The 22,303-nt window shown below is 36.3% G+C and overlaps 1 long non-coding RNA gene across 13 annotated transcripts in view; it reads right to left on the minus strand.

Moving 5' to 3' along the window:
- Positions 1–10,206: 10,206 nt before the first annotated feature.
- The window catches only part of LOC144311142 (uncharacterized), an 83,417-nt gene continuing 71,320 nt past the window's right edge, over positions 10,207–22,303 (minus strand). For 10 of the 13 annotated variants that reach the window (XR_013376719.1, XR_013376746.1, XR_013376726.1 and 7 more), the window contains 3 exons: positions 17,929–18,121; positions 11,388–11,514; positions 10,207–10,328 (listed from right to left, as the gene is read on the minus strand). This is a non-coding gene — a long non-coding RNA (uncharacterized LOC144311142). Of the gene's footprint in view, positions 10,329–11,387; positions 11,515–17,928; positions 18,122–20,128; positions 20,614–22,303 lie in introns of those variants that run through there. The other 3 variants (XR_013376736.1, XR_013376716.1, XR_013376709.1) reach the window with 1 other exon arrangement.

A 22,303-nucleotide genomic window follows, 5' to 3' on the forward strand; every position in this document is an offset into this window, starting at 1 on the left:
ACGAGCATGGAATATTTTTCCATCTCTTTGTGTCTTCCTCAATTTCTTTTCAGAAGTGTTCTATAGTTTTTAAGGTATAGATCCTTTACCTCTTTGGTTAGGTTTATTCCTAGGTATCTTATGCTTTGGGGTGCAATTGTAAATGGGATTGACTCCTTAATTTCTCTTTCTTCAGTCTCATTGTTAGTGTATAGAAATGCCACTGACTTCTGGGCATTGATTTTGTATCCTGCCACGCTACCAAATTGCTGTATGAGTTCTAGCAATCTTGGGGTGGAGACTTTTGGGTTTTCTATGTAGAGTATCATGTCATCAGCGAAGAGGGAGAGTTTGACTTCTTCTTTGCCAATTTGAATGCCTTTAATGTCTTTTTGTTGTCTGATTGCTGAGGCTAGGACTTCCAGTACTATGTTGAATAGCAGTGGTGAGAGTAGACATCCCTGTCTTGTTCCTGATCTTAGGGGAAAGGCTCCCAGTGCTTCCCCATTGAGAATTATATTTTTTTTTATTGGTGTTCAATTTACCAACATACAGAGTAACCCCCAGTGCCCGTCACCCATTCACTCCCACCCCCCGCCCTCCTCCCCTTCCACCACCCCTAGTTCGTTTCCCAGAGTTAGGAGTCTTTACGTTCTGTCTCCCTTTCTGATATTCCCCACACACTTCTTCTCCCTTCCCTTATATTCCCTTTCACTATTATTTATATTCCCCACATGAATGAGAACATATAATGTTTGTCCTTCTCCGATTGACTTACTTCACTCAGCATAATACCCTCCAGTTCCATCCACGTTGAAGCAAATGGTGGGTATTTGTCATTTCTAATAGCTGAGTAATATTCCATTGTATACATAAACCACATCTTCTTTATCCACTCATCTTTCGATGGACACCGAGGCTCCTTCCACAGTTTGGCTATTGTGGACATTGCTGCTAGAAACATCGGGGTGCAGGTTTCCCGGCGTTTCATTGCATCTGTATCTTTGGGGTAAATCCCCAACAGTGCAATTGCTGGGTCGTAGGGCAGGTCTATTTTTAACTCTTTGAGGAACCTCCACACAGTTTTCCAGAGTGGCTGCACCAGTTCACATTCCCACCAACAGTGTAAGAGGGTTCCCTTTTCTCCGCATCCTCTCCAACATTTGTGGTTTCCTGCCTTGTTAATTTGACCCATTCTCACTGGCGTGAGGTGGTATCTCATTGTGGTTTTGATTTGTATTTCCCTGATGGCCAGTGATGCAGAGGATTTTCTCATGTGCGTGTTGGCCATGTCTATGTCTTCCTCTGTGAGATTTCTGTTCATGTCTTTTGCTGTGGGCCAAAACAGCACTTATCTCATGTTAGCCTTTTCTCCCAAGACTGAAATAGGTGTCTAGGGCACATCTGTTCTTTCCAGATGCTTTGCTCACCACCACGGCCTATACAGAGGCTTTAAGATCAAACAGCTCAAGCCTCCTTTCATTCTGATATCGTGACATTTTAGTAACCAGCTTTGAGAGTAGTCACTTTCATAGAAACACTGTTTTTGTGACATCCTCAAATGCCTATGTCTTTTGTATTACCTTGAACTCTGATAAGGAGCTGCTAAAAAGAAAATCATCTTCCTTATTAAAAGAGGCACTGCTGTGGAATTTTCTTCTTTCACATGGCTTTTCTTTTTTTTTTTTTCTTTTTTTCTTTTTTGGTTTTTCTGTTTATATGTTTATCTCTCCCATTGGACTCATCGAAGTCATGGACTGTTTCTTTTTCTTGGCATCCTCAGTGCTTGGTAGAGCACTTGACAGAGAGTAATGTAAGTGTGTAATGAAGGAGTTAATGAATGAGGCAGTGAATCAATAAATGTTGAGTCTATATATGACTTTAGCCTCTGTAGGGGTATGTGTAGAATAATTCTCCGACAGAAATTAGCAACACTGCAAAGTATCCAACAGTATTAGGCAGCATTTGGAATAAGATATTAGCCTAGGCAAAATTCACCCTGTTTATTAACAAAAATTTAGGACTTAGGTTATCAGTAAGTACTAATTTTAGAATATTTTCCAGGGAGGCTCCAATTTGTGAAACATTTTTAAGAGTGCTACAGAAAACTTCAAATTGGCCTTTCATATTTATGGCTAAAGTTGTATTAAAGAAAGCACAGTAGCCCTTCATTACTTATCATATGGGTCTATAATCTTCTTTGGACTGTATCTGGTTCCACTCTACGCTTCCAATCTAATATACTTCCACTTCCCATACACAGCCTTTCTCGAAGCAGAGCAGTATGCTCAATAACCACCTGTCACTCCAACACCTTGGGCACTTTTTGGTCTTTGTTCATTCTAGTGCTTCCTCTTTTATTGACCCCTCCCCAAACCTTCTTCAATCCTACTCTGTCAGTTTCTACTGGTCTTCCTCCACCATGAATCCTTCCCTGATAATTTTTACCAGGTGATTTTTTTTATGTGTTCTTTTTTAGAGCTCCTAGTATGTATATCTTTAGTTACATAGTTACAACCTAATTTCCTCTCTTTTTCTTAAGATTTTTATTTATTTGAGAGAGCATGCACATATGTACAAGCATGGGGGAGCAGAAGGAGAGGGAGAAGCAGGCTCCCCACTGAGCAGGGAGCTCAACAACAGTGACAAGGACAAGGGGCTGGATCCCAGGATCCCAGGATTATGACCTGAGCCAAAGGCAGACACTTAACTTACTGAGCCACCCATGCACCCCAGTTACAACCTAATTTCGTTTCTATTTGCTCTGTTTATTAGTTTTCTCCCCAAATGTAAACTCTTTGAAGGCAATGATTGTGTCAGTACCTCTGGATCTCCTACAATACCAAATAAAATGTTAAGCATATAAAAGCATTCTCATAGCACAGACAACAAAAGCAAAAATAAACAAGTGGGACTTCATCAAACAAAAATGCTTTTGCACAGCAAAAGAAACCATCAACAAAATGAAAAGGCAACCAATAGAATGGGAGAGAATATTTGCAAATCATATACTGATGAAGAGTTAATATCTAAAATACATAAAGAACTTACATAACTCAATAGCAAAAAAAAATCCTGATTAAAAACTAGCAGAGAATCTGAATAGACATTTTTCCAAAGTAGTCATACAAATGGTCTACATGTACATAAAAAGGTTCTCAACATCACTAATCATCAGGTAAATGCAAATCAAAACCACAATGAGATATCACTTAAGATATCACTTATACCAGTTAGAATAGATATCAAGAAGCCAAGAGCTAAGTGGTGATGGTGTGAAGAAAAGGGAACCCTTGTGTACTCTTGATGGCTTTGTAAATTGGTGCAACCACAATGGAAAAGAGTATGGAGGTTCCTCAAAAAACTAAAAATCCAGCAATCCTACTTCCAGGTATATATCCAAAGGAAATGAAAACAGGATATTGAAGAGATGTCTGTACTTCCATGTTCATTGCAACATTATTCACATAGTCAAGATGTGGAAATAACCTAAGTGTCAATAGATGGGTGAATGGATAAAGAAGATGTCGCATTTGTATGCAATGTGATAGCCATGAGAGAGAAGGAAATCCTGCCATTAGTGACAGCATGGATTGGAACTTAAAGGAATTACACTAAGTGAAATGAGCCAGACAAAGAAAGGCAAATACTGTATGGTATCACTAATATGTAGAAAAGTCAAACTCACAGAAATAGAGTCAGGGACTGGTGGTGGGGAAAATAGGGGAAAGTTGTTAAAAAGAAAAAAAAGGTATGCACAATCTTTCAGGTACAAGATATTTTAGAGTATTTCTGGTGTATAACTTGGTGACTGTAGTTGATAATACTGTACTGTATAATTGAATTTTGCTAAGAGAGTGAAAATTAAATGTTCTTACCAAAAGAAAAAAAAAGAGTGAAAAGAAAAAAAAGAAAGGGAAGAAGGAAGAAAGGAAGGAAGAACTGTGGGGTGATGTATGTGTTAGTTAACTAGATGGGGGTACCCTTTCACAATGTATGTACATCAAATCAGCAAGATGCACAGTTTAAATATCTTACCATGTTGTCATTTATACTTCAATAAAGCTGAAATTTATTTTTTTAAAGATTCCTTTTTTTAAATAATTTTTTAAATTTTTATTTATTTATGATAGTCACAGAAAGAGAGAGAGAGGCAGAGGCACAGGCAGAGGGAGAAGCAGGCTCCATGCACCGGGAGCCTGATGTGGGATTTGATCCCCGGTCTCCAGGATCGCGCCCTGGGCCAAAGGCAGGCGCCAAACTGCTGCGCCACCCAGGGATCCCTAAAGCTGAAATTTAAAATGTACTTGGCAGTGTTTTTTCTTGTCAGAGATTTTTATGTTTCGCTGACTTTTTTTTATATCCATTTCCTATTTGATCTTTAAAAATTAAAATCACTTGTCAAAATCATTCTTAAAACCTGTCATATCTTAATGCTATGTCTTAATCAAATGATATTCAAACTTGCCTGAAAGGAAAGTTTCCCTTCCTGTTTGGAAACTTGCACAGCATTCTGTCCACCAGATGTCAATGCTTCTTTTGGAAACACTTTTTGTATGGTTTCTCTTATCATGCAAAGAGCACAGTCTGTAGATTAAATATCTTGACAATTTTAACATTTGGGGGGACTTAAATCCAGGAAACTCAATGACCATGATGATAAGGATAAACAAAGAGCATACGAAAGATAGTCTTAGAGGAGAGAATATTTCTCCCCACTTTCCACTTACAGCTAAGAAGTGAAATGAATAGGGAATTGAAGGATAACCTTTAAGTCTGAAACAGCACTTTTCCAGGTGCAGGAGAGGATGTGAAATTGCTGACATTGGTTTAAAAAATCCAAACTATAAAGAAAAGGGAAATAGTACCTGGAATAGTGGTTTTTTCACTGAAGCTAAGATGAAAGCTCATCATTTCTAAGTATAAAGTAAATGGAGGCTTTGGGAATTGCTCTAATTTTAATATAGGACAATTTTCTAATTTTTGTTCACTTTCTACTGACTCATGCCTCTGTTTGCAGTTACATCAGTTTGAAATGTCTGTATTTGGGGAAAAAATAGTTTAACCACTTGTCTTTTAGCTTGGTAGTATGATGATTAGCAGTGAGGTCCGTTTGTTTAACATCTGGACTACTGTAATATTAATTAGAGAGGACAGTATTTTTTTCAGATCTCTGTGTGCCTTTATACTCTGAACCTTTTTTAAAAAGATTTTTTTAGGGATGCCTGGGTGGCTCACTGATTGAGCATCTGCCTTCAGCTCAGGTCATGATCCTGGGGTCCTGGGATCAAGTCCCATATCCGGCTTCTTGCGAGGAGCCTGCTTCTCTCTCTGCCTGTGTCTCTGGCTCTCTCTCTGTGTCTCTCATGAATAAATAAATAGAATCCTTTTTAAAAAAGATTTTATTTATTTATTCATTTGAGAGACAGTGAGTGAGCACAGGAGCAGGGGGGAGCAGCAGAGGTAGACAATGGTGGGAAAGAATCAGACACCCTGCTGAGGAGGGAGCCTAATGCAGAGCTCATCCCAGGACCCCAGGATCATGACCTGAGCAGAAGCCAGATGCTTAACACCCAGTCATCCTTAAACTGAACCTTCTGATATGTCTTACTGTAGTTGTCACACTGCAAGGCAACATTATTGGTAGCTGTGATGGAAAGATTTCATTTCTTGATTTGAAACATAGAAGAGTGTCCATATCTTAACTGAACTCTGCCTATTTGGGAAAGGAAGAAAAGATTTTGGAAATGGCAGTAATGATTGGGAAATGAAATAAAGATTTTGCTTTTTCTATTTTCCTTAGTATGTGGAAATTGCAAGATGTTCTGGGCCTCTGCAAAACCCTGCCTTCACCTTTTGTATTTTCTACCTTTTCTGTTCTTTGAACTGCCTTGGCCCTTTTTAAAAACAAGTGGGTCAGGATATTTTTTTCAAGTGCTACTCTTCAGACTTAGACTTTATAAGTACATGAGTTAACATCACGAATACCATGACTAATTATACTCTGTGCAATTAATCAAGTTTCCATTTCATCTAGGGATTTTGGTGGCAGATGACACAGCTTTGATGAGTGGATTAATTGGCCAGGAGAAAGGTGAACTCTTAGGGTTGGCTTGATAGGGTCATGGGAAACAGCCCAGATGCTAAGAAGCTGAAATGAGTCACTCCCCCCAAAAATAAAAATGATTTGAAGATTATATTTAAATTAGACAAAATATAGTCAGTCATGTGATTTTGCTTCTTGGGGCAGAGACAGTTTACATAAGCATTTTAATAAACCCTTTGGATATCTGCTAAACTTTGGTAAGAATGAGAATTGCCATGGATATTCTCATATCAATATGAGGGGTGAAGGAAGGAATTTTTTTGAAGTGAAAGCAGTTAAGAAAATTCAATTTAAAAATAGCTTTATTTAGACACTCTGTGAAGTTTGTGTAAATATTTCAAATGCCTGAAATAAAACCTTTGTGTGTGCAAGTCATTAGGGTTTGACACAGAGTTTGAGCTAGCAAAAAGAATTGTAACAAAACTGTTTTGAAGTGTCTCATAACTCCAACACTACTACACTTATGTTTCCCTGATTTGGAATAGGTATATATTTCTTAGAACAAGAGTCAAAAAAAAAAAAAAAAAACCCACAAAACCTGACTAGGACAACTGTTCCAATCCCATTGCTAGTTCTGATCTCAGGAAAAACTTTGTTGGTTATCCATGGTTGAAAGGTAAACTGAGGCACATTAAACTTTTCAAGTTTGAGTATGTTATAATTCAAATTGGGCAATGCAAAATGAAAGGTGGTTAGAAGAATTCTACCCATCAAAACTAGAGATAAGGTTTTTATAGAGCAGACACTGAACCAAAGCAAAGAGATGATTTGATAGGTTACAGCTTCAGTGGTTGCCTTATTTGGGAAAGCCTCCTTCACTATCTGTGATTGGTTGTTCTTAAGTTTCATTGTTCTGGATTCAAGTGCATTGACTCTGGCTCAGTTTTTAGTTCACTTATGCAGGCTGCATTAGAGCCACCCCAGTGTGCTGGCCTCCTTGTTTAAATACTTTAACATTATAAATATAAGATACTCTCTGATTTGTGCTGTAAATATGGACCAGCCTAGAATTCAAAATTCTGTGCCATACTATTGAAAATTAAATATCATATAGCATCATTATTGTGTATCCAGTTATTTATATATATATCATTAGCTCTGAACAGGTTTATTTATTCTAAGACTCTTCAATCTAAATTCATTAAACCTGTATTCAGACAAGCATACATAATCTAACCTCCCAACTGCAGACTTAGGGATTCAGGTCAAGAAAAGAATTGTAGCTACACAAAACCGGAGACACAGTCATGTGCAGTTGAGTTTCAGGTGTGGTGATCTTGGCAAAGGCAAGTTATCTAGGTTTAAAAGACACAGAAATCTTTTAGAATGGTATTTTGTTACCGCAGTAAAGAGACATAAGTTTTCATCATGTGCTTTCTCCTTAATATGTAACAGGAATGAGAAATATTTCTAGATTCAGAAGTTGAAACCTCAAAATCCCTTTTACAAAAATGATAATAGTTTCGTTTACTGATCCTTGAGCCAGAAAAATTTGCAACTGTACTTGTCTTCATGTGCTTGTTTCTTATACGCAAGATTGATTTGTTTCTATTCAAAGAAAAAATGTTATGTATTAATATAGAATATTTCTCACATTTACCTCTTTGCATGAGATAAAAAAGGAACAAGTCCATTTCCTTTGCTCCTGAGATTTTTAAAAATTGATTCTGGGGGCTCAACTTGGTGTTGTCTGTATGTCTTCCTAATTGCTGCTTGCTGTTGGCTTTCTAGATATCCTTCTGAACAGGCCTTTACATGAACTATATTTGTTCCTAGAGAATGCAGCATGACCACACAGATTTGGTCAAAATAATGAGTATTCCTTTAAAGGCCAGCTGATAAAGGATTTGTCCAGCACATTTTTACCACTGATGCAGCTCTCTCTCTCTCTCTCTCTCTCTCTCTCTCTCTCTCTTCCTCCCCCTACCCCCCCATACAAAACATCACATCATTCCTAGGGATGAAAAACTCACAGGCTAAAAATGTAAGGCTTTCTCTGTGTCTGGAGGAGAATTTTGTCATTTAAGTAAAATAGCTCTGACCAGGCAGGACAGTCTTCCTGAGTATTTCATTCCTAGGACTGTTTGCATTCTTTCCCAGTGAGCTATAGTGATAGGCAGCAGAACCTATTTATAGCAGGCAAGATGAGCTATTAAACTATTCAGTGCTTGGTTAAGAATAAAAGCTTCAAATGATTGGTTGAATTTCTATGTGCCTCTTCTCAGCAAGCATCCTTTGCCCTTTTGGGGGATGTGGCTATGTGTTGGGTTTGTGACAACCCACCTCAGGAATAGCATGTGATGTGAAAAGGGAAACAGATAGATTGAAACCATACATGGTGAAGTCAAAAAGATGCTCTTTCTGCAGGTGTTTCTGAAATATGCTGGGGTTATTTCAGTGCTTGCAGAATAAATAAAACTGGAGGCACCCTCAAGGATAATGTTTGATCCATATAGGACACATAAAGATCTGGGTCCAATACCTTCTTCAGATGAAGAAAGCAAGACACACTAATTAAAATAACCTAATACTGGGCAGCCCCGGTGGCCCAGCAGTTTTGTGCCATCTTTGGCCCGGGGTGTGATCCTGGGGACCCAGGATCAAGTCCCATGTCGGGTTCCCTGCGTGGAGCCTGCTTCTCCCTCTACCTGTGTCTCTGCCTCTCTCTCTCTCTGTGTCTGTAATGAATAAATAAATAGTCTTTAAAAAATAAAATAAACTAAACTATACCTTGGCCAGTTATCACAGAACTGGAATTATGTCTTATGGCTTCCTGTCTCCCTGTCCAAGAGTACCCTTCAATGAGAAATACACATCAATAGCAAAAATTACAAACAGCACGTCTATAAGGTGTTAGAGCAATGTAGTCCATTGGCAGTCTCTAGACCTATCAACCTATCTGTGCTCTGTAGCTGTGTAGCAGCCATAAATAAGGTACAACATCTTGATACTACTAGTACTTAGATTCATCTGGTTTGGTTATCTCCAGGGAGAATAAAGTCGCTGGGTATTTCAAGGGAGGGTGGTGCTGGTGTTGTGAAAAATAGATCGAGATACAGGGTATTGAAATGTTCTCATTGGGTAACCCAGGTGGCTCAGAAGTTTAGTGCCACCTTCAGCCCAGAGCATGATCCTAGAGACCCAGGATCGAGTCCCCACGTCGGGCTCCCTGCCTGGAGCCTGCTTCTCCCTCTGCCTGTGTCTCTGACTCCCTCTCTCTGTTTCTCATGAATAAATAAATAAAATCTTTTTTTTTTTTAAAAAGAAATGTTCTCATTGAGTTATTTAGGATTTAGTAGTGGGAATTGGATCTGTTTAATGGAACCCATTCTTTTAAACCTGCCTTCATAGCTAAACTTAATCTCCTAGCCGAAATTGTATGTGAGAAATATACTTCTTCCTCTCTATGAGTGCTTATTTAAATTGATATTGAGCTCTCCTGCAGACACAAAGTCATGTCTGTGAGATTCTCAGCATCCCAGAAACACATCTGTAGATGATGGTGTTTGTTATCAGTAGCATCTCTTCTTCATGCCAGGGCACAATGATGGGAAGGAATCTTTTTTCCATTTCAGCACTGCTAAGCCGTCAGACCCACTAGGGGACAATTACTGAATCTAGATCAGTTTGTGATATGAATTTGAGACTTAAATCTGAGATTCCTTCCTAAGCTGTCTATTTCACTACCTTTTTAAAAAAATTTAAATTCATATAGCCATCATTAGTTTCAGATGTAGCTTTCAATAATTCATTAATTGCTTATAAGCCAGTGCTCATCTGATCACATGCCCTCCTTAATGCCCATCACCATTACCTTACTGTAGCAAACATCTTCAGGATAACAGAGAAGGAAAATCTAGATCAACCTTTAGGGTTTTCGGAGTTTTATCTTAGCAGATTTTTTGGGTAGATCAAATGAAATAGTATACATACAAATTAGAGCCTATTGTTGTGACTTTAAACATTAATTGAGGAAGTTTTTAGTCAGTGTTAAAATACAGAAAGGGATAAATATTTATCAGGACATTATAATGATGGCACATGTATTACATTAGCCATAGACTTGAGTATGTGTGTTGATTATCTCACATGATCTTCTCAACCTTGTAAGAGTAACTGGCATGATTATTTCCATTCTTAAATGTGAAAATTGAGGCTTAAAAAGATCATGCAACTCATCAGTGGCAGGATTCCAATCTTTATGATTCCAGAATATATGCTTTTGACTACTAGATTCTGTTATCTGAAATACAAGTTATACTTTTCATTATATCATATAAACACATAGTAAATAACTTTATAACTCTACTAGTTGTGTGCTAAGCCTATTAGGTTTTGATTGGTTTTGTTAGGTCTTTTTGTTTTGTTTTATTTGTTTTGGTGAAAAATCTTGGAAGATTTACACTATCCTATGTTATGAAGAGAGATCAGAACAAAGTAGGCTGTCAGCAACTGGCAAGCATCAGTGATGCATGTGAAAGGCTATTATTGTCTTTGGTGTTACAATGAGTGCTAGGCTAAAAGCCCAGCAACAGGAATCTGCCTATCCTGGTTGTGAGATTTATATAAACAATATAACTGGGATACATTGTTTACTGTTCCTTTTTAAAAGCTTTAGGATGCCATGATTCTCTTAAAAATTTTTCCATTTGAAGGTCTGGCATTGTTTATTTAAAAGCATACTTAGTTTTAAATCACAGGAAAAAATAATGGTATCATTATATTAAATTCACACTTTATATTCCATCGAAACACTATTTCTCAGAAAAGTAGTGCCAACACATGGATTGTATAATGCCTAAAGTAATAATGTAGTAATGTGTAATATGAGGCACTCTGAGAATTATTGTCTGAGGCACTCTGAGAATTGTTGTCTGATGTAAGAAGAGACCCACAGAGGAAGGACAGGTGAAGCATTTTTGTGGAGCAGAGCTTTTGAGCATCATTCTCTACATCCCCTCCTCATGTCAACTTTAGCTCAGGGCTGAAGCCCTGGGGATTGTTCAGTACATACTTACCCCAAAGGTGTTCTGCCTCAAGAGAGTTGAGTCATTTTGAACTTCAACCCAGTTTTTCTGACTTCACATTCTGCAACTTCTTTTCATTTTTCTATCATTCTCCTTGTTGTCTTATAGGTATAGAAACTGAGCAGAAAAGGCATGAGTTACTTATCCTGGCAGAACTGAAACCAGGGTCTGGATGTATACACTGCTACTAAATTGCACATGGTAAAAAGACACTCTCGACTTTGAAATAGTTTACCACAGTATTGACTTGTGTAGACACAGCATTGGAAACTTACCTGCCTTTCTGCGTTCAGTTTTGTGTGGGACAATTGCCGATGTTTTTGTTGGTAGATGTTGGGTTTGCCTGGCCTTCCCCCCACCCTTTTCATAAGGCAACTTGAGATTATAAATAGATGATTACCGCTAGAAAATAAGAGTCGGTAGGGTCAATTTATAAATGAAGAACACCATATTTTATTCTTCTGAGTACACACAGAAACACAAAGTAAAGAAACACACAAAATCACATACAAATTTTCTCTAAATAAGATCTTTTCCCCATCTTTAGACCTCAGCCTGCTAAGAATGTTTTGGGATATCTCCAACTAACATAAAAAAAACAATTGAGTTAGGAAATTCCTGATTCTTTTAGCAAAATGAGAATTTTGTGACTGAGCTAAGTAGGCGGTTTTTCTAGTATCGATGCTATGCAATTTTGCGATCAGGTGTCATATTGCTCCTTAGGAGATGTTCCCATTCACTGAGCAACAATATCTTAATGGGAGGCTTATTCCTACAAAGAAAACTCAGAGTATGTTTCAAATAATGATAATATTAGCTATATGTTGTACTGGATATCACCAAGAATTCTGCACACATTTCATTTTTAGGATGGGAAATTTCTATTTAGTCTATGGCTTGGTGTGTGAATGTGAGTCAGTTTCTTATTCAGAAGCTGATGATGGTATATTTTTTTCTCTTGATTATTTTCTTGGGATTTCTGGTCATCCTATTTAGGCAGCTGCTGCTGGCAATGAGTCTCATCAAGATCCAAATGATGCAGGGATTGAGATGTTCTCTAAATGTCTATCTGGGGAGGTTGAAGTAACTTTCCTCTTTTACAAATATCCACAGGCACAAGACCACAAAAACATATGCCTAGCCTTTGTAGACATCTCTGTAGGATATATATATATTTTTTTTTTTCCCTCTAGGAGATTCCTGCCACATTTCTCTCAAGCCTTTTTAAAAACATGAATTTCTTTTCACACCTAGTCTGATTTTGCCCTTTGTAGATGAATATTATTCAAGGAGGAATTATTTTGTATAGAAAATAGTGAAACTGGAAAAAAGAAAACACACCTACCTTTATCATCGGTGAGATAACCCTTTTTCTGTTTTATCTCCTGTGTCATATTAAGAAAACTTTCATAATATGTAAATGTGAAGATTTGTTGCTATAGTCTGAATTGTGTGGGCTCCCCACCCTACAATCAGTATGTTGGAACCCTAACCCCCGATGTGATGAGACTTGGAGACAGGGCCTTTAGGAGGTAAGTAGGTTTAGATAAGTTTACCAGAATGGGGCTTTCATAATGAGATTAGTGCTCTTATAAGAAAAAAACCCCGGAGAACTTGTGCTCTCTCTCTTTCACTGCCATGTAGGGACACAAGCAGAAGGGATCTCTATCTATAAGCCATAAAGAGAGCTCTTACTGGAGAGCAAACTCTGTTAGATCTTGATCTTGGACTTTCCAGTCTCTAGAACTATGAGAGAATTTACTTCTACTGTTTAAGCACCTCGTCCATGGTATTTTTTTCAGCATGGATGATAAAGACACTTATCTTTAACAAATATCAATGTAAATATGATTGGTTAGTTTGATTTGCAAAGTGGCCAAGTTTTTTTTATCCATTTAAAAAGTCACTTATAGTTAACTGTACAAAATACCAAGAGGTTCTATCTGTAGGAAAAGTTGCCATAGTTTGTTCCAAAAAAGTCTCAGGCTCTCTCACAGCCTTAGAGACTCCTTTTTAGGTCTAATAATATATAGATTTTCTTGGATTTTTTATGTAGACAGCCATACCATTTACAAATTAAGTTTGTTTTGTTTTTATCTTCATGGTGTAAGCCATTTTATTTGTCTTGTATTATTAAATTGGCTAGCATACTTAATGTTTTATTGAATAAAAGAGATAGTGGAAGTTTTCCTTGTATGATATTTGCTGGAGACTTTTGATAAGAATCTTCTATCTGGTTAAGCAAGTTTCTCTTCTATTTCTATTTGCTAAGTTTTGTTTTTCTACATGAATGGGTATTGATTTAATTTTCATCATTTATTGGGAATATCATAAATTAATGACTCTTTAAGGGATGAATTACATTGCATTGCATTCTGAGATAAATTACGACTTTACTTTTAGGGTTCGATTTCTCTGTGTAATTTTTTTTCTTTCTATAAGAAATATAAAGGGGATATTTCTTATGTGAGTCCAAGTAGGTGGACTGGTCAGAGGTGGCCTCTCTTCTTCTTTTTTTTTTTTTAGATTTATTTATTTATTGAGAGAGAGAGAGAGAGAAAGAGACAGCAAGCACATGAGCCCAAGTGTGAGGGGCAGAGGGAGAAGGAGAGAATCTTAAGCAGACTCTGCACTTAAGGTGGTGTCTGAGGGGAGGCTCCATCTCAGGATTCTGAGATCATCCCTGAGCCATAGTAATCAAGAGTCAGAGGCTTCATTGACTGAGCCACACTGGTGCCCCCAGAGGTAGCCTCTTTAACTCCAGTTTTTTCATATGCATTTCAGCCAGTTGTAAGGACTATGGGGAGGAAAAAGAGAAGCTTACATTTTATGAGGATGTACATTTATTTTATGATACTCCAGTGGCCATAACTTACTCACATGTCTACTCTTAGTTATCAGAGAAGCCTCATCTCACTATTTTCTATTTAATATTTCCTGTATCCTATTTAATTTTGATATTTTCTATTATGTATTGCCTAGCCTAGTGTTATGGGTCAAATTTTTAACTCATTTATGGTCAGTCTTTTTAATTTGTTAATAAAATGATTGATGACTAAAACTAAATGTTCCCTGAAAATCATTTAGGTACATCTCACAAGTTTGATGTATAATATACCAACTATTGCTCAATTCTATACATTTTATAATATTCATTTGTGAATTCCACTTCAAACCATTAACTAGAGAGTACATTTTAAAATCTCCATATGGTTTAAGAATACATTTTTAATGTTGATTTCTCATATGATTGCCCAGAAAACATGAAATATACATTATATATTTTCTTTAATATTTGTTAAGATCGTCTTGTCATTTAATATGTGGTCAAATATTTCAGCTGCCCGTTTTGTGCTTGAAATAAATATATACACTCTATTTATTGGATCCAGGAGTTCTGTTGATCAAGATTATTAATTTTATCACTGAGCTCTTCCATACAGTTGTTAATTTTTATCTGTTTTATCTGTTTTACTTCCACATATTTCTAATAGAGGTATGTTAAAAAATTTTATTGATTGTGCTTTTGTTCATTTTTCCTGAAGTTTTTTCTTATATTTGTCTTTACTCACATTTAATTACTGATTATTGCATAAATCTGAACTTTTCTACTAGTTTTTACTTTAAATTCTAATGTATCTAATTAATATTGCTAAATTAGCTTTGCCTCTTCATTTGCCTATAACAATTGTCCCTTTATTGTACAGTTCTGTCTTTTTGTTTCAGGTATGTTTCTTAAAATAGACTTAGCTGGATTTCCATAAAATCAATTTAGTAATTTCTTCTTTTAATATATTAGTTTGACACATTTGCATTTATTATGTTTGCTGATTATAACATCTTACTTTGATTTTGTTTTCTGTACATTTTGTTTTTCCTCTTTTCTGCATTTTGTTTCAGTAAAAACTTTTAGAAAATTTATCTTTATTTTTCTTGCTCATTTGGAAGCTATGGATTATATTTCTTTTCACATAGTGCATACCTATTAAGTTTATGCTAGTTATTTAAATATATTTTTTAAAGCTCAAAGTTATTAAAAATATTTATACTTATTTCATGCATGATAATGGATCTCAGTATGCTTTAACTATTCACACAATACCCAATCCAATATCATTCTTATTAACTAATATATTGAATTTTATCTATCATTTGAAAGTAGCAAATACTCTTAAACTTTTTTCTGATCTAAAAAAATTTTTTAAATTTTCCCTCATTGTTGAATGTTGAATTAAGTATAGAATTGTAATTGCAAGTTATTTAATCTCAGTACCTGGAAGATACTACTCCAATGTGTTATATACAATCTGTTGTTCCTGATAGAGTTTGTTTTGCCTTTCTGAATGTTGTTCATTCATAGTTCATCTATTTTGCCCTTTCTCCATCCTAAAAGGCTTTTTATATTTATCTTTGATGTAAGTACCTTGACATACAGTTTCCTTATAATGTATTCAGATGTGAATTTATCCCTATTGTTCCTATATTTTACTTGATGTACACTTTCAATCTGAGAATGCATGTCTTTTTATTTTGTAATTATTATATCAATAATCCTTTAATCAGTAATCCTGGCTTTCATATTGACAACCCAGTGATTAGTTTATGCTTCTCCCCATGTATGCAACCATGTTAAATCTGGAATACAAGTCATTATTCTTTAAATTACTGTCTCAGTGTGAGTATAAAATGTGCTCTCAGGTAGCCACCATTTGTGGTAGGTTGTTATAATAATGGCCCCAATGAATGATGTTTCTTAGTAGCCATGGACTACATAGTCCCTTCCACATTGACTCTGGGCTTGAGCATGTGCTTTGCTTTGTCTGATTGAACATCCACAAATGTGACATAAGTGGAAGTTTAATATACACTTATGCATTAGGAGTGGAACCCCGAGATCACCATGTCACAAGGACTCATGGTCTAGCCTCTAGTCATGCCCCAGCCATCCCTCCAGTTGAATGCAGCCACAGGTGCAAGCAGGAGAACCACCAAGCCAACACTCAGAATTATGAAAAATAATAAATCCTTGTTTTAAACTACTTTAAACTACTGAGATTTGAAGTGTTATCCAATGCAGCAATAGTTATCTAATACAATGTCTGATTTTTAACCCTTCCCTCTTCAAAAATATGTTCCAAATGACATAGATTTTTATACCTAGTTGTGATGATGGTATACCAAAAACAAACTTTCAGTCCTTTGTTCTTTATGTTTAGTTATCCCCAGAATGAGGGCATAACACTCTGGGGTACAAGTAATCATATTTACAGAGCTTATGAATGACATCCAGGTTCCCAATGGGGATAAAAAATCAGAACAGATTAAACATATAAATAAAGTAGGTTTTTTAGAGCTGAGAAAGAAATTAAGATAGAATTGTAGGTGGAGCAGTGTCCATTTGAAAATCCCAGAGCTCTGAAGAAACAGTAGGGAGATGTTGGTAAATGAAGTAGAAGCTCTGAATCATGATCACTGTCATGATTCTCCTTCCCAATGGAATGAAATCCAGTTTTACATGGAAAAGACACATGGTTGCCTCTGTATTTATACAAAGAACTTTCAAGTCACACTTTCTTGGAGGCTATATGAGTAACTCAAAGATCAAACTTCAAGTTAGTCATTTGCTGGCCTTACATAAGGCAGGGTCAATTTCACAGACTACACATGAGCAGGTTTCCAGGATGCCCTAGGGAAATAGAATGTGCTTTTAAAGCAAATGATCCACTAATTTTTTTATTAACAGTGCATCTACATTTCTTTGGCTCAGGGCTGTTCCAATTTGAGACTAAAGAATGTATTAAAGGAACTGAGTAAATCTTTAATATATATATATATATATATATATATCACATATGTGTACACATTTCATACATAAACGTGTATGTGCATATGTATAAACTTAATCAGGACTGAGAGAAGCCATCTTTTACTGAGCAACCTGATAATTTCCTAAGAACCTGTTTAAGGGATAAAGTATGCCACCATCACAAGTATAAGCTAATAGTTATGGCCACTCACGCAGAAGACTCTTTATTTTAAAGCAATATTTTTATATGACCAACTTAAACTAAGGAAAAAAATATTCCTAACAAATTCACTGAAAACTATCAAAGAAAGATTTGAGGAACTGGACACAGATTTCACATCCTTATAATCAGAGGTCAAATAGTCCTACCCTCTTATACTCAGAGGGTCATTTGGCCATAATTCTTTTCATCTTCAATAAAGTTAATTGGAATTTGTAAAGCTTGCCAAAGTACAAAATACAGAAAGTGAACATCAATATATTTGCTCTTTCCTGATGCTTTTTTCCCTAATGACAATGTTTCATAGTTAACGGATTTTTCTTTTTTCTTTTTTTTTTATTTTACTTATTTATTCATGAGAGAGAGATTGAGAGGCAGAGACACAGGCAGAGGGAGAAGCAGGCTCCATGCCGGGAGCCTGACGCGGGACTTGATCCCGGGACTCCAGGATCGCGCCCTGGGCCAAAGGCAGGCTCTAAACCGCTGAGCCACCCAGAGATCTCCCATAACTGATTTTTCTAATTTATTGGTTTATTAGTAAGTTATCAGAGTAACAAAAACATAACAGAATTTGAAAGAGGAAAGACACAATTTATAATAGACCGGAAGGTAAGGAAATAAGAAAAGCAAACCTCAAGTTATGCTTGATCTTTACAAATAAGACTGAATTATTTTCCTCTGTGCCTGATTAGGTAAAACTTGGAAAAACTATCAAACATGAAAATAAAGGCCAACATCTAGGATTCACCTTAAGTAAATATATTCAAATATTAAACAGATATGAACTTACTCAGGGAAGCTTTCTCTGTTCTTCAAAAAGGATCAGATGGTGGGATTAATATACAAAGCCACAGTTGCCCATACTTTGTTTTTTGCTGCACTTCTGATAATGGAAATTTAAGAAGAATTGTTTGGTTAACATTTTTCTTCTGCATAAAATTAAAACTCCATGATGGCAAAGAGCAGATCTGTCTTATTTAGTGCTGTTAAATAACAAAAAATGTAGTCAAGTAAATTTCAAGCTCTTATTGGCTTTATTGATTCATAAATCAACATCCCATCTAGCAAGGAAAGGGGAGCTCCACAGGGTTCCAGTAAGGGAAGATTTTTAAAGGCAGGACAAAAAAGTCATAAACAGAAAAAAGACTTATTTCAGGTGAATATACCGTTCTTTGGGGAATGAAGGGGGCCCATGTGACACATGACCTCAATGGCATTGACCAGAAAATTCCTGACTTCCTGGTTAAGACTACATTTCTGGGGAAGGCTGAAAATGCAATTGTAGTAGGTATTAAGCCCTGGTTTAGTGATGTGGCTAGGCATAAGTGACTTCATTTTGAGTGTATGGTTTTCTTTTTAACAACCTCATCACCACCCTACCACTTTGGTCAGACTCTCAGCTTAATTGAGAGATGTGATAACAGTTTAAGGCATTGGTGCCACTCTATGCCACCTCTCTGAAGTTCTTGCAGTTTTTGTTGTTCCCTTTGTATGATGTCTGTAGTCATGATGTTTTTGCTTAACCTCTGTGAAATTCACAGGTCATGCTTCAGGTTTATGTTTTTTCATTTGGTCATTCTCTTTGTTCCTTTTCTGACAGTCCAGGCTTAGGGAGATCATTCACTTGATTGGTGGCCACAAATATGTATTTAATATACCACCCCAGGGAGATCATTATGATCATTATGAACAGAACAATTCCCAATGTTTGCAATGCACTTTGTAGTGAGGTCCCCAAGACCCAAGCCAATCAAAATAAAATGAATCATAAATAAATAAAAAAGGTGCAGGAGTCACCTTTTTGAGCCAAGTGGCTCACTCGGTGATCTTATGTAATTGAGTTTTAACTTCTCCAGAAGTATTAATCCAGGTGTAGCTAGATAGTGTTGGCCATAGCATAGACACTTCCCTTGCTCAGCTAAAAGATAATGAAGGGCTATTCTATTATCAAGAACAACTTTGGCCAGGGAGTCTACGGATCTTTGTGCATAGCTATTGCTTTAGCAGTGGATTTTTCAATAATTTCAAGAATTAGGGAGAAATCCCTGATCATAGCCTCATTTACATTTATCATTTACATTTTCAACAAGGTGAAAGGAGTGAATCCAAGTCACGAAAGCCTCCTGATAGGTGCTTTCTAATTTGATGTTGTAAATTTAGGGGAGTCAGTCAATGAGATGCTTTATTTGTTTGTGAAAAGGGAGGGGCTCAGTTAGATTTTCTCCTAGCAGTCTGAAATAAAAGGTTATTCTAAATTCTAGAGGTTATGCACCTTAGCGATGACTTAGGAGATACAGTGAGGGTCTTATCTTTTGAGGCTAATGCCAGAGTTAAGGAAGGGAAAAGAAGAAAGGGTTTCATGTTCTTTTAAGCAGGAAGTCGATCCATCATCGTGACTGGAAACAGTCTACCTCAATGTCAAATACTTCTCTTCCCTGTCACTTTGTTTTTTTTTTTTGGTTTGTTTTTTTGTTTTTTTTTTCCCTGTCACTTTGATTCAGAGGTCTCCAGTGTCTAAACAGGACCAAGTGTTAGGTGGAGTCTTTAGCTGTGTGATGTGTACTCAAGGCTTTTTGCAGCAGTGTCAGTGGTCAAGAGCACTTTATAGGGTCCCTTTAAATGGAACTTAAGGGTTATCTTCCTCTGATGGTATTTCCAGAATACTCAGTTACCAGGCTCTAAACTGTGAGCAACAAGGTTCTTTGAATTGGCATCTGGAAAGGTTTCTTTAACCTGTTGATGACAGGCTTGAGCATCATATTATTTGCCTAGTAAAGTGAGTTCCTTGATCACTGAAGATCATGGAAGGTACACCCTAAATGGAAAATACATTTCCTTTGCCACTGTGAGGGTATCAGTTTTAGGGCAGGGGGAAGTTTCAACCCATCTCTATCTAGATGTACAGTAACAAGTACATATTGATAACTTGTACTAAGTAGCAGTTGAATGATGTCCAGCTGCAGGTTTTAAAGAGTCCAGAGGGAGGACTCTTTTTTTTTTTTTTAAGTTTTTTAAAAGTTTAATGGAGCCAATAAGGCATATAAATCGTGTTCTGGCAGACATGAGACCTGCTTTCTCTTACCAAAGAAAATGGCACATGTTTTATCAAAATTTGACAATCAAGAGTAAAGGGTACTGAGATTAAGCGTCAGAACACCAACTAAAACAAAAACAAAAAAAATTAAAAAATGGTTATTCAACTCAGAAGGAGGAACTAGAACCAAGGCATAGAGGGGAGGTTATACAGGTGTTCCTCAATCTCAAAATCCTTTAGGAAGAGGAGTTCTGGCCACTCGTGAGCAATGCTTCACACCACCAAACGCCAATTCCAGAATCTAAATTTACAACGACAGAAAAAACAAAGATAACTCCAAATGCATTTCTGGGCATATTCCAAAGGGAAGCCTGAAAGTATTCATAATACACAGGCTTGTCTGTTTCAGGTAAAATGACAGGTTGCTGTAATTGCTGAGGCCTGTGGGGATAAAAATGGTTGTTTCAGGATTATGGACCTGACAGGTCAAGCATTGCTGGTAGACTATTTTCACAATTTTATAAAAGTCTCCCCAACAACATCTATTTATAATTTGAGTAATTTGAAATGTACTGTGGTGGGTGAAGGAATGCAAATGCTGAAAAATGGGATTTTTCCAGGGATCCAGGAAGAACCAAGTAACTATCTTGGGTTTCCCATAGTCCCAGCCTATTAATTTTCAACCATTGTTTCCCCATCTTAGTATCTCTGATTCAGGGGCATGCTATTGCCATGTTATAAGGCATTTGGATGGCAAAAGTATGATACCAAAGGTCTTTTTCTGAAGAAGAAGCAGAATGGACTTCATCCATGTGTGCCACAATTTTTATAGATTCTACTGCTACTGACTTTGCATGAAAGCCAGCTTGGTTACATATTAAAAAAAATCTTTTCAAAGATCCCTTTTCCACATACCTTAGTGGCTTTAATTACATATATTAGAATTTTTCTTAACCCTTTGAAACCTTAATTTCTAGTAAAAGCTAAGTATAAGCAAGTATGAACTTATACTAGCATTCTTTAGATTTTGCAAATTTCAAAGTTTCTAGAAGCATATGCTTTTTCTAATTTTCCAGTTTCTCTGTAATAAGAAGCCAAAGCATATAAACCCATGTTCAGTAATTATTTTTAGTATTTTGTCTTATTTGGAAATGATCTAGACATTTAATGACTATCCATCATCTAATTTAACTTGGCAAAATTCTTTGGTTTTAAGGTACCAAAAAGATCTGTGAAAACTAAGTAGACAAATTTCATTGAAAAGTTCGTTTATAAATGTTTATATACATCTATTTAATTCATTTGTTTAAATATGTTTAGATTAGTTGTTAAAACACCACACCACATTAAACAGCTAAGCACCATCTTTAAGTGATCTTTCATGCTGACAAATTCTGTGATAGAACATGAGCTTATTTGACTTATACTGCATGTAAGTAAACCAAAAGTATTGTATTTAAGGCTGTAAACTAAAAAACATGTCTGTTTTAGTTAAACCAACAAACTTCAATTAGATTTTACTTATTAAAGATTAATCCTAGAACACATGAACTTGAAAAACATCTGGGCTGAATTTCTGTTATATTTCTGAGTCTAATTTGTATAAGCATGGATTTTTAAAAAACATTTTATTTATTTATTCATGAGAGACAGAGAGAAAGAGAGAGGCAAAGACACAGGCAGAGGGAGAAACAGGCTCCATGCCAGGACCCCGATGCAGGACTCGATCCCGGGACTCCAGGATCACACCCTGGGCCAAACGCAGGTGCTAAACCACTGAGCCACCCAGGGATCCCTAAGCATGGATTTTTAGGTCCAATTAAATAGTACTCTTTTGCAAATGAATTTTGGCAATATCATCCAGAGTTAGAAAATACCACACATCTACAACATATATATTGGGACATACAGACAGAATAGGCAAACACTTTATTGTTTTAAAATTTTGAGCTATAAGAAGTATAATAATGCAAAACTCACTAGTTTATAAAAGAACACTTGGATCCAAACTGTTTTTTGTTTTTTGTTTTTGTTTGTTTGTTTGTTTGTTTTTTTGGCAGATGGGAAGAATTAAGCTTAGCTGCTCATATGGCTAAAGTTTTTTTCTCATAATATTGGTGGAGAAGACATG

This window comes from Canis aureus, chromosome 1 (genome assembly GCF_053574225.1).
Source record: "Canis aureus isolate CA01 chromosome 1, VMU_Caureus_v.1.0, whole genome shotgun sequence".
In the NCBI taxonomy this organism is placed as follows: Eukaryota; Metazoa; Chordata; class Mammalia; order Carnivora; family Canidae; genus Canis; species Canis aureus.